A 13,160-nucleotide genomic window follows, 5' to 3' on the forward strand; every position below is an offset into this window, starting at 1 on the left:
TAATGACTACATCTTTACTCTCATAGTGCTCCTAGCAAAGTGTCCTCCGAAACGTAATCTGGTCTCGCGGTTGGGGAATCCCCCCACTACTGTATTTAGAAACAGGTCTCCTATTGGGCGAAAGGAATAAATTTGACCAATCGTCGCGTGGCTTCTAGAGCCTTTGGACCAAATAGTAACTGCAAAATCGGTAGTTTGTTATAATTTCAATGCTTGCTGTTTTCCAACTTATCGCACTTTATGTCGCGACAAGAAGGCAAAGTTTTAGAGATAATTCCATAATCTACATTCCTCGACGACTCGGAGCCACAATTTTTAAATATCTATCATGGGAAACTCGAAGTCATGGCCGTTCATAATAGAGAGAGAAAATAATTTATTTCGCTAACTCACTTACAATAATGGCTCTAGTCTATTGCATATTAAATTTACTATTATAACTTGGGAAAAGGCCTGAATTAAAAGGAGTGCTCGGCACAACTCACTAATACACTCCCATCTGGCCTATGGTTTATGCATCTACGGAGCCAAGACCAAGAACAATCTTGATGGAATTCTCATTCAACAGAAAAAACCCTCAGAATAATGATGAATCTGAAAAGAATGAACTCTGTAAAACTGGTTTTTTCGCAGCTTGGCATTCTCACAGTTTACAGACAATATGAATTTGATGTTATTATGTATGTTAGGAGTTACCCTGTAGAAGAACTACGGAATGAGACTCATGGCTACAATACTAGATTTGGGAGGATAACGGAAAGACATAGTTGGAATTTTTCAAGAAAAAGATGCACTACATGGGAAGGAAATACTTCACAATGCTGCCTTTAGAATTACAGGCAATAAAGAACATACAAAAATAAAGTATAAAACTCAAGGAGTTTTTAATATCATTGTGTCTGCACTCCCTGCAGGAGTTTGCAGATTGCACTGTGGGTTTGTGATTGTTGTTTATCGATCTTTGTTAATTTATATAGTTTAAGACTTACTACTTTTTACTACCTCTACTACCTTTTATGTTTATGTTTGTTTGTATATTGACGCTGTTCCTAATGTACCTGTACATGTTTATGAATAAAGATCTTTTCAATTCAATTCAACTCTTAACACTCTTTTACGCGAGTAAACCAAGCTTGTCGTGTGCGTGGAGCGACGAGCTGGATCGAAAAAAAGACCTAGTTTGTAGTCATCCCAGTTTGACGTAATAGCCCAATTGTCCCATTTTTCTTGGTTGTGGTGGTTTTAAGGGCTGGTGATTCTCTGCGACCCCGTGTGAAAGCAGTGTGTGTTCGAGTCTGAGAAGCTTTAAAAGGTGGTTGAATGGTAGGAGGTTGTGTGAAAGCAGGCGGAGGATGGTTAGGTTGAGTGTGAGGTAGCCTAATATAATAATAGCCATAATATTGTTGGGAGTAGAGCGGAACTGATTGAGGTTGAGCATTCTTCTTCCTTTCAGTTATTTTTGAAATTATCTGTAGGATGTCCATTTGGAACTCCAGTGTTTCGCTTTGGTTGAATGTATTCATGTACGGCAAAAGGCTGTACAGGAATGACTTGTTGCTGTCTGGATGCTGTTCCGGCTGCTGGAGAGCTTTCAACATTTGGAGTTCCAGTTCATCAATCATTTGTCTTTTATTATTAGCTATCCTCTCAGTTCTTTGTTCTACGAATTCAGTGACCTCTTTATCGAGTTCCTCGTTAGATGCCTCTGGATTCTCGGCAATTCGTCAATTTTCAAAGAGTCGACTCTGTGGAAATCTATCGAATCTAATAAATCGGAACTACCTCGGTCCGATTGGAACGAGGTCGCTCGGTCCGATTGAAACGAGGTCGTGTATTTATTTCAGTAAATCAATTCTTTCATCTATTTAGTTTAGAGTACAATAAAGTGCAATTATAACTGCAAGTGTGTTGTCAGCTCAATCTATAGTTCTAAAACCCAAAAGAACTAGTTCTGTAGGGTGAAAATCCATAACAGTATGAATAACGCGGATGTCAAATCAAGTAGCACTAATCTCTGAAGCCTATACTGGAAGGTATTGTAGGGAAATCTGCAATACTTGACTTACTTCTGCGAAATCACAGCTTTTATCACCGTCCTGTATCTCATATCTTGATACTTCTGTCACGACAATAATAATTATTATCACTACACTACACTAGATAACTATTACGGTACTGTCACTATACAGTTATCACTACAATAATTATCACTATACTGTCGCTATAAATGTATCAAAATTATCACTAGGAGTAGGAACTGCCAGGCTTTTGGTACTGCTGACACTGTTCCTTTACCACTGAACTTCTTGTTTCACACTGACTGACTGCTCTAGGCGAGCGATCCCTCTAAATAAACACCAACGTTTTCATTCCAGAACAGTCCAGATGGAGAAAGACTTCTTCTCTATTATCCACAAAATACACAAACCAGAAGCAGCCAGCTCTTTCTACTTTCTAGAAGCCTCTAGAGTTGTAAACAAAAATAGGTGACTCAGTCACATAGACAATAGGGACCTGTCAATCATCAGCCAGGACCTTGCAGCAACTTTCCGGCTTTGCAGGACCCAGCTCTCATCGCTCTGTCTCCCTCTATTTGTTTCCATCTCTGTTCCTCCTACTACTCATACTACTCATACTACTCCATACTACTCACGAACGTGTGTGAATCCCATAACAATAACGAAAGTATCTAAGCTTGTCGCAAACACACATACAAGTTTGATACAGAGATTAACAAAAATAATACATGCAAAACAACAACAACAACAGTACACATTAAAACAAAATAAAAAGAAAGTGGTGCAGAAAAAGAGTGGAGGATTGAAGGTACTTTATCCATGTACTGGGAAAACCTTCAATCCTTGAGAATGTGAAAAAGGTATCAGGGAAAGTAAAAGATGGTAGATATGAAAGGATGGGATTAATGAAGAAAAAGGAAAGGATGGTGAAAAAACCGATGGGATCAAGTCTTTTTTGAGACACTAGAAATTCCCGTCTCTGATGACGGTGAATGAATGAAATTCGATGTGTATGAAGTTGCCGCTTTGATCATATGCGCCACTTTATTCACGACCACTACACGGCAGTCGTATATAGTCGAGGCTAGAGACGGCTGCTACACGACGTCCGTACAATAAAAATCGTTGATCGACGTGTTTGTAATCACCCATTCATTCCATTGCGCCACTATAAAAAACTGGACGTTCGATTTTTCATCGAACGATCAAAATTGATGTGTGTGAAAAGCTGACTTTGCTTGAACGTCCAGCGTTCCATCGGCTTCACTACCACATAGCAAACAGATGGCAAACAGCAGATACGAATCATTAAAAATGCACGATCACGATCAAAATCGTTATAAAATCAATGTGTCTGAAAGCTACTTCAAGTTTTGGTTGTACGATGAAAAATCGAACGAACTTCTATCGAACGACCAAAATCGATGTGTGTGTAGCTAGCCATTGTTTATAGCTACGCTATTGTTTCTCTATGGTTCCAGGGAGTAAAGTAAGCACTTTAGAAAGGAGGTGGAGGAAAACTTTTGTTATCACTCCGGTGTAAACGCACTTCTATAATTTGTTTACATGAAGATCATTATGTTAATGATCACACCTGTTTCAATTTAAATTATTTTGTAATAATTGGATTTGTTACTGCGCATCTTTTCGTGGCCACTACCTTGTATTCCAGGTACCTTGATTTGACCTAACTATCTATTTCTTCAATTCTACACTTACCGATAGATATTACTACCACTTGATTGAGAAGAGTATGTTTTCGAAATAATAAATGCTGCATGAATCAGCACAATCATGAGGAAGTCCGTATTGAGATGTAAATGGAAATATTGATTGTCAGATAAATTTCATGATTCACCAAAATAAAGTCAAGTGTGACATGAGATACATTGACTTTTAGGCGGTACGAAGTTCGCCGGGTAAGCTAGTAATTAATAATAATTATTATTATAATTGAAATGTACATAACATTTATGTTAATATAGAACTATAATCTAAAGAGACTATCTCTTCGAAACAGATGGTTAAAATTGGTAACTAAATTAATAACCAGTCCAATTTTGTCAGGTTATCATTACATACGTACATTTGTTACGTTTTGTCACTTTATTATAAAAGTTTTAGTATCAAGTTGAAGAGCTCATCTGTACTATAATAAAGGAAAGAGCTGGCTTATACACGTACGGGATAGGAAAATTAATCATAATTCTAAACTTATGAATTTACGCATCATCACGTCTAAACTACTGGACTAAAATCATCTTGAAATATTGCATATAGATTCTTAATTAACCTTCTCAATAATAGAATAATAGAATAGGGATAAAAGTGATGCCCTGCAGAGCGTTATAGTCCAGTGATCTACTCTCACTATTTTCATTTCAAATGAAATAAAATCAAATAGTTATTACTTTATTCATCATTGCATTCATACAATGGATAGCAATAATCCACAATAATCAATTGAGAAAGTCTTGAAATGGGTACGGGCTAATTGAAATTAATGTCTCTTCAACTCGTTCTTGATATCCGCACCATCCTTCTCTCCGATATCAATCGGTAACTGGCTGAAGAATTTAGCTGTCATATATAGGAGGGACGTTTTTCAAAGAATTGTCTTCTGTGTCGCTGTAGGCATAAGTGGTTATTTTTGAGCGTTGGTTAACATATTCTTCATTTTTGAGTATTAGATTCGGAATACATTTCTCTATATAGAGTGGATAAATTGTCAAGACGTTGAGGCTTTCAAATTTCTCTCGTACAGACTCTCGTTGAGATGATTCTTACTTCTTTTTTCTGTACTATATATGAACGATTTTTTCAAGTTTCCTAGAGACGTTCCTTCATAGAGGTCTAACCCAAAAGACAGGCGAGAATGATATTGGCAAAGTAGATGGCTCTCAATGTTTTTTGGCTGCAAAAAAAGGTACAATACACTGAGTGTATACAGGCCAGAATTCAACTTCTTCAATACGCCATCCACGTGGAAATTCCAAGACAATCGTTGGTTTATTGTCAATTACAGGAACTTTGAGTTTGAGGTTTCCTGAAGCAAGTGACCATCAACGGTGAAGTTGTTCTTGAGTACTGTCACATGACGACGATCTCCTACTGAATTATATATTTTTCTTTTGTTATACTGAAAATATTATTGGTTAATTTATTGTCACTACTACATACGAATTGATTATAATAAAGTGTGATGCTCGACTGTGAATATGTAATTTTGCCCAACACTTTGGCAAGGATACAAGACAGTGTGATAGGCCTGTAGCTCATTTTAAGGCATTTGGTACCATTTTTATAAATTGGGATGACTACCAATGTATGATCAATGTAACAGTTCTTGAGCGAGTGTGATTAGATACTGTTTACTGTGAAACATTAAATGAAACATTTCTGTATGAATGTTATTATAATATCTTCTTTCGTAATACATTTCTTATGCTTTTGTACTCCAGAGCGAAGCTCGGTCCCCGATATTGACTAATTCATCGTTACTTGTCAGTCGGATCTTGATTTGATTTCCAATGTTTCCCAAGTATTTCAATGATTTCATTAAAACAAAATATGAGATATTGGAGAAAAAAGTTATGAGGACGATAGAGAGAGGGAGGAAACTCCCGAGAGAGGTATAAAGTTTTGGGGTAAAATATGAGTGAGTACGTTGAACGAGATAGAGAGACATAGAATGTATAAGAAAAAATTGTGAAAGTGGGTTGGTTGGCATGAATGGTACGAATGGAAAGAGAAAGAGGAGAGTGATGAGTGGTAGTGGGGAGGCATACAGGTGACGAATGAGAGGTGGGAAAATCGTTGCAATTATCGTGGGAGCGAGAATTTGACAGATGGGACCAGAACTTGTGATTTATCTTTGGCTGAACAGTCGTTTAACAGGATTACAGCAAGGACTTGCTCATCTGATATTAAAAAAGAGAGAAGATCTTACTGCTATTTGTCACTGCAACAATGCGAATCGAAGAAAGAGAGATGGAATGATGGATTGTGCTTTCAATATTCTGCAAATAGCTATTGAATTGCGGTGGAAATGATAATCGGAGCAGGTAGAACGTAGACGGGAGTATTTTGGTGGCGTTGTATGAATAACCGAGTCTCGAAATTCATTTTCAAGCACGAATAAATTGTCAGTGCCGCATTTCTAGTGGATTCTTTATTGAATAACATATGAGAAGAATTTTTGTGCCTGGCACACTGTGACTGGTTCCCTAGCCAAATCCATTCTTCTCTTAATATCAAGATCTTATGCTCCATGATTTTCGATCGAGGTTCTTAAATATCCCAGTACTCAATATAAATGAAAGGCTCGTTTTCACTTCGTTCTTCAGTTTTGTTCTTTTCAATAATTATTACTGAAAACGCGAAATCAAAAAATAATAGCCTTTTGTGAGAAAATTAGCTTCAAGGAAGAAGTAAAGAGATAGCCAACAATATATTAAAGTCGATCCAGATTCCTAAACTTCTGCAGAATAATGAAATAAAACTGCTCTATCATCATTGTACATAATGAAATATACAAATAGAGAGAAAAATAAAATATCTCAGTACCCTTTTTGAATTATACCCAAAAAGGGTACTGAAATTTTTTATTTTTCTTTCTATTTATATTACAAGTAGCCCTACACAGAAAAGAGATGAAATATACAAAATTATTTAGTTTTTGACTATTACTTATTTTCAAGTAATATAAACTGATGAATATTTATAAACTGATCTATTCAGATCTGGATTTTCGACATCATGGTTGCATGGTGGTCGATTCAGAATAGTCGATAGAGAGTAGTCTGAATTAGGTTCTTTCTTCTTCAAGAACAGTAATTATTATCGACATATACTACGAATTTTCAAAAAGGGGTATTTTTTAAGGGGTTTTCAAAATTATGCAAACCTACCACATCTACCCTATACAACTTGTATATTTTCCTAGCATAGATAAAAAAATCACACATCACGTGAAAGAACAATTCATTATGAACAGGATTCCTTCTTATGCATTCCTTATCCATTATGAACAGTAATTTTCGAATTTGGTAGTGGTGGGAGGGGGAATACACCCAAAAATTGAAAATCATGTCCTACAGCCAAAATACAAAATTTTCATTATAATAACTTTGCAATGCCTTCCTAACAAAAAAATACATAGTTGGGCTGAAATCATCTCACGAGTGCTATTTTTTATTAGAATCACCTGTTAGAAACATTAAATTTCAGTATTTCCTAGTGTGGGGGGGGGTACATCATAAGGATAAGTCAAGGATCAAAACTTTAAACACTTATAACTTTTGACAGAATGATCACATTCCCTCGTACTACAGCTCATTCTTCTCAGCTCGTCAAGGCGGTTCAAAATCATGTGTCATAACTGATATTTGATGGAAAAATAAAAAATTCCTCTCTTAGTGTATTCTAGTCCCTATTTAAATACACAGAAAAATGGCCAATTTCTGTATTCAAAACTGTGTATCTCAGTAACCCGAAATGATAAAAAATGTTACTTAGTCTTGATTTGAAGAACAGAATCTTCTCTTTCATGTGAGATAAATGGATTTTCTAAAAATATAATCGTGAGGTGAGATAAGTTTGATTCAAAAAATCTAAAAATTGGCGATAATTTCCTCATTTTCACAGTCTCTACAGTTTTTCGATAATAAACAGTGTAGATAATAAACTAAGGAATCCTGTTCACAATGAATTGTTCTTTCACGTGATGTGTGATTTCTTATCTATACTAGAAAAATATCCAAGTTGTATATGGTAGAAGTGGTAGGTTTGCATAATTTTGAAATCCCCTTAAAAAATACCCCTTTTTTGAAAATTCGTAGCTCCGGATCCAAAAATGGTAGAATCCTGCACGACCACTCAGTTTATTGGAAATTATATTCTCTTCAATTTTGTCAAGAATGATTTCCCTTCAGAAACTCAAGGCTCACGAGATAAAATGGGAAAATTGAAAAAAAGTCCGAAATTTTGGGGGTGAAGCCGCCCTTTGGCGTGTAAGCAAATTCCAGATTCGAATTCAGCGCCCCAAAATACATATAGAACCGTCGTGAAAAATTCTTTCGGGGCTGTTTCCTGAAAAACGACCATTTGACTCGACTATGGTAGCTTTGAGAATAGTTCTTCTTTTCTATACTTCTGGAATCAAGCTTTCATTTTCCTGTATGTCCAAATATATAATAAGAACTAGTCCCTGAATACGGGAGAATATAATTACATCGATAGTATTGTATTGACTGGATTCCCATCAGCTCAATCTAGAAATTAATTTCCAGGTGATACAAGAGCCCGTATATTCAAAACAATATTATTGACTATCCTCATTATCATATTCAATCTTGATTTTAGGTCACCTACTCATGGACGTCATTGAATTCCAAATAGCCTATTCTGTGAGTACACTTGGACAATGATGAATTCAATCATGCTTGATGGATAGCACTAAACTAGATTCAATTAGACATCTCAAGGCTTAAATCAAGAGATCAATTTCTTTCCAATAATGAATTTAATATGACTATGATTCTCATGTATTATGAATCAAGTGTTTTCTAGTTTTTCTAGACAATTAATTCACGATATTCCATGAGGATTCATGTACCTGCTATTCCCGTTAGAAGGTTAACTACTTGTACAGGCGACTCTTTCAAATATCATTATGAGTTCAAAAGTCAGTTAACGGTCTCTCGGAACCCACCTAAAGCAGTAGTTCAACTCATCTCCAATCTTAATCGGTCTCATTGCCCTCGCACAAGCCTGGAAATCATTTGAACAATACATTCAGTAGAAAAATAAGATGTGATATATGCTTCCATTGTTCATTATAAAAGTGAAGATAACTGGATATTTGTACTGGAACAATGTACTAGGCGAGGTTAAGGCGGGGTTTTGAAGGACATACTCCACGGTTGATAATATATTCAACCTTGTCAGTATTGTTAAAGTGCAGTTCAAAGGGGTATAGCCTTTATGCCTTTTTGTAGACCTATCTGCTGCCTTCGATGGAGTTGATAGATACTCTCTTCTCTATAAATTAGCTGCAATGGGGTTATCAACGGAATTGATTGATGTCCTGAGAAGCATATATGAAGGTACAAGTTCAAGGCTGTGGAGACAAGAGGGGCTATCAGAGGCATTCGAAACATGTACTAGGGTCAAACAAGGCTGTATTTTGAGTCTGCTTCTCTTTTCCCTCTTCAACAATGGAATAGAAGACTTTCCAGAGGGAGGTATAAATAAATAAATAAATGTTTTATTGTAGCAGCAAAAGAGAACATCAAATGCATTACAACGTCAAATGGTAACACAAGTAGACACATAAAAAATAAATGGAACTATTAAATAATATAAGTCACAATCGCACACAGGTAAATCATTATAACTAATTCTTCAGCAAGAAATTTTTCTCTGATCTCAATGTAACAATCAAGTAATGAGGCTATTCCACTTCAAGATTTATATCTATTTTGAATACAATTTTCTGACAAAATTGCTTTCAATTTGTTTTTAAATTTTTCAATCTCTAGGTTCCTGATTGAAGGAGGTGAAAAATTATATAATTTTATCGCTGTATAGATGAATGTTTTTTGAGTCCTGGTATAATTGAACCTGATTAAACTCAAAGTAGCCCTATTCCTCGTTCCATATGAGTGATATGAACCCAAAGCATCATATAAATGGATATTTTCTTTTATTTATAGTAGGCTTTGAAAGATAAACAGTGCAGGAACCGTCATCACACCAAGACGAACAAACCCCTCTCTACAATTGTGAGATAAGAATGCTAACGGCCTGACGTTGTTCATTTCGGCTCCCGTTTGTTTCTCGAGTTCTGCATGTTCTTGTGTTAGTTGAGTTCTAATTTTTGGCTGACTCGTGCTGTGTGTGATCATCTTCAATCATCACAAGTTTCAAGTTCTCATCTTGAGTGGTTACTGTGATTTAAATAAATTTAATTTTGATCATGTCTAAATCTTCGCCAGCAGTGCTAAGGAGCAAGCTAGCCAAGGTCGCAACCGGCGGCGATAAGGGTTCGGCATCGAGCGATCGCCCGTCGTCAGCATCATCCTCGTCATCGACCAAGGGGGAGGGGTGGCCGGCTGATAAAGGCATGCTCAAGGAGTTTGTAGCCGAACTCTTGTCAGATAACAAGTTCCTTGATAGTATCGTCGACCGTGTTGTGTTAAAGCTGAATGATAATCTCGATGAGCTGATAAGAGCGCGCATCCAGAGTGAGTATGAACCGCGTTTATCGGCTATGGAGAAAAAAATCGATTCATTGGAGGCTGAAATTCGCGACATTACAAAAAAGGCAGCATCTCGTACCGAATTGTATGAGCTTAAGTTGGACTCTCAAGAACAATACCAACGTCGCAATAATGTACGAATATTTGGCATTCCGGAGGTGAATGGAGAAAATGTCACCGAGATTGTCACCAAGCTGTGTAGTGACAGATTGAAAATCGCGGTGGATGCAGCGCAGATCGACCGCTGCCACAGAGTGGGACGTCTTCCTGGTACTGGAGCGACTCAGGCGAGACCGAGAGCTGTCATCGTCAAGTTCGTGAGCTACCAGACTCGGCGTTCGGTGTTATCGGCGAGGAGGCAACTCAAGGGTTCTGATATCACTATAAGAGAGGACCTCACGAGACGACGACATGCTCACTTCCGTGAGGTGGCAGCTAGAGTGGGCATCAGGAATGCGTGGACGATCGACGGCAGAGTGATGTGGCGCGAGGGTGACAGAATTCATTCCAGTGAGTCGTGAGCACTGATTGTATCTATTCAGATAAGCATGTCACCTTGGACTAAATATTAACTAAGAATTCAAGGAAAATAATTTAAAAGAACAGTTTTCTATCTTATACATATTATTTATTTGCATATATTGTTAATCATTTCAGTTAATTAATAGTTACATTATTATTGCAGTTAATAATTATATTCAAGAGTTATTGCTTTTCCAGTCGATTACCACAGTAAATTCAGTTCATTTTAGGATTTCATTTTGACTGATTGAAGAAAATTAATTTTTAACTTTTAAATTACCATTCTTCTTTAATTGGCTGGATGGATAAAATCTGAGTCAGTCTTTCATCTCCTTCAACAAAACATTGCCATTCAGTCAAATTCATAAATAATTTTGATGTCTACATTGCATAATTATCTCTGTGTGTGAATGAAGAGTAGCATCTATAGATTGTCATCTAGTTGTCTATCGTAATCCCGTTATCTTGGTTACGTCTTTCTTATCTGCTCTCTCTGTTCTCTGTTCTATTTTTTCCTGATATATAGGGTTTATCTTCACAGCAAGAGTACATGATAACAATATCGTTATTTCCTCTAATTTTTTAAAATCATGCTCTCGTTCTTTTCTGTGTCACAATCAAAACGATTAACCGCTCATTTTTTGTATCATTATTTTTCCTCAGCATGCAATTCATCATCTCAGTTTTGTTCTATATTCTTCTAATCAATTACACTATTTCAGAATAGTTTTATAATTCATAAAGTAACATCACTTAATCTGTCCTAACACTTTTCTCTCTATTCCAACATTATTTTTCCTGTATTTTTATCATTATGATTATTTTGTTTTACTGCATCTTCCCTCAAAACTTTTGTTCTTCATATTAATGGCTGCTACCAATCCACTAATAATTTTCTGTTGTTGTGATAAATCTCATTCAATTAGAAATGGTAGTGAATTGAGCATTTATATAGCTGAGAAACTTCCTTTCTTCTAATATTGAGTCAGACAACTGTTTTTCCCCCTTCTCTTCCATTCATAATAGTTATGGAGCCGAATTTCACTGGCCAGTTACGAGTAAGATCATTGAGTATTCTCAATCTCAAATCATTGCATGCATTCCATTTTTGTATTACTCTTTCAATATTATAATGTTGTTTTGTTGTATATGTGTTGGTGTGAATGTGGTACGTTTGTCTTTTTTAAACTTGAATCTTTTAATTTCAAGCTGCCTAGTTTTTGCCTTTTTCTTCTTGTTCTCTGCGTCATTAATGCCCAATCTATTCCACAACTTGAATGACACAGCAGTATAACGATGCTGCCGCGCTGAGCACCGGCGAGCTGCTTAGGCGGGCGGTCACTCCATTTCCCGGCCGACTGAAGATTGCTCATGTGAATGCACAATCCCTCCTCTGTCACATCGACGAATTCAGGCATGTATTCGGAGGCCAGGATTGTGACGTTGTCTTGGTATCGGAGTCTTGGCTGAAACCTGACGTTTCAAATAGGCTTGTGGAACTTGATGGGTATGTACTCCTTCGTAACGATCGCTTACATAAAAACGGTGGAGGTGTTGCTGCGTTTGTTAAGCGCGCCTTGCTGCCGAGTCATAAGTATTCATCCGATTCATCGATTCCAAATAGACCCGAATACATGTTCCTTGAAATTAAATCTCATAATGTTAAAATGCTGATTGGAGTATGTTATCGACCACCTCATATAGGATTCATGAGTGACTTTGGAGATACCCTGTTGCGTCTCATGCTGCCATACAGCCATATAGCTGTAATGGGAGACTTTAACACTGACTTACTAGGACGTGACACCTATGACAAGACTCAACTCACGACTATGTTTTATACTTGTGGCATGACCCTGCTCCCCCTCCAGGCGACTCATCATACCGCTATGTCTGATACGCTCTTGGACCTGATTGCTGTTTGTGATGAGCGGTCGGCTGTTGGCCATGGGCAGATCCCTTTCCCTGCACTGTCTGCTCATGATATGGTTTACCTTGTATATGGCTTAAAAAGTCCCAAACAGAAGCCGAAAATCATTGAATACAGAGATTACAAAAACATCAACTACCATGAGTTATTCAATGAGGGGATGACATTGAACTGGCAAACCATTTACGCAACTAATGATGTTAATTACATGGTGAATGAGTTGCATAATGGTGTATCCTATTTATTCAATAAGTATATTCCACTTGTGCAGCGCAGAGTGACAAGGGATCCTGCTCCATGGATTTCAAGAGAAATACGTCGGATGATGGCCGAGCGCGATCGGTGTAGTAGAGTTGCACGACGCACAAAGAGCTCTGTGGATTTCAATAGCTACAAGCGAATGAGAAATTTGTGCAAGCAGACCATCAG

General features: G+C 37.0%; 1 protein-coding gene across 3 annotated transcripts in view; it reads right to left on the reverse strand.

Annotated features, from left to right (window-relative positions):
* LOC111055246 (cholecystokinin receptor) overlaps positions 1–13,160 on the reverse strand; it is a 318,135-nt gene that overhangs the window by 90,893 nt on the left and 214,082 nt on the right. The window lies entirely within an intron of this gene.

This window comes from Nilaparvata lugens, chromosome 2 (genome assembly GCF_014356525.2).
Source record: "Nilaparvata lugens isolate BPH chromosome 2, ASM1435652v1, whole genome shotgun sequence".
Classification (NCBI taxonomy): domain Eukaryota; kingdom Metazoa; phylum Arthropoda; class Insecta; order Hemiptera; family Delphacidae; genus Nilaparvata; species Nilaparvata lugens.